Genomic DNA, 221 nt, shown 5'->3' with positions numbered 1-221 from the left:
TTTTTTTTTTTTGCTGCTGAACCAGCACAGCTGCTGCTGTTTACGTAAACAGCAGCAGCAGTAGCAGCAGTAGCAGCAGCAGTAGAAGCAGCAGCAGCAGCAGTAGCAGCAGCAGTGTCAGCACTAGCAACGGCAGAAGCAGCGGCAGCAGCATCAGCAGCAGCAGTAGCAGCAGCATCAGCAGTAGCAGCAGCATCACCAGCAGCAGCAGCAGCAGCAGC

This window comes from Eimeria mitis, genomic scaffold (genome assembly GCF_000499745.2).
Source record: "Eimeria mitis Houghton genomic scaffold, Emh_scaff3965, whole genome shotgun sequence".
Classification (NCBI taxonomy): domain Eukaryota; phylum Apicomplexa; class Conoidasida; order Eucoccidiorida; family Eimeriidae; genus Eimeria; species Eimeria mitis.
Note: the sequence above shows the minus strand (reverse complement) of the source record.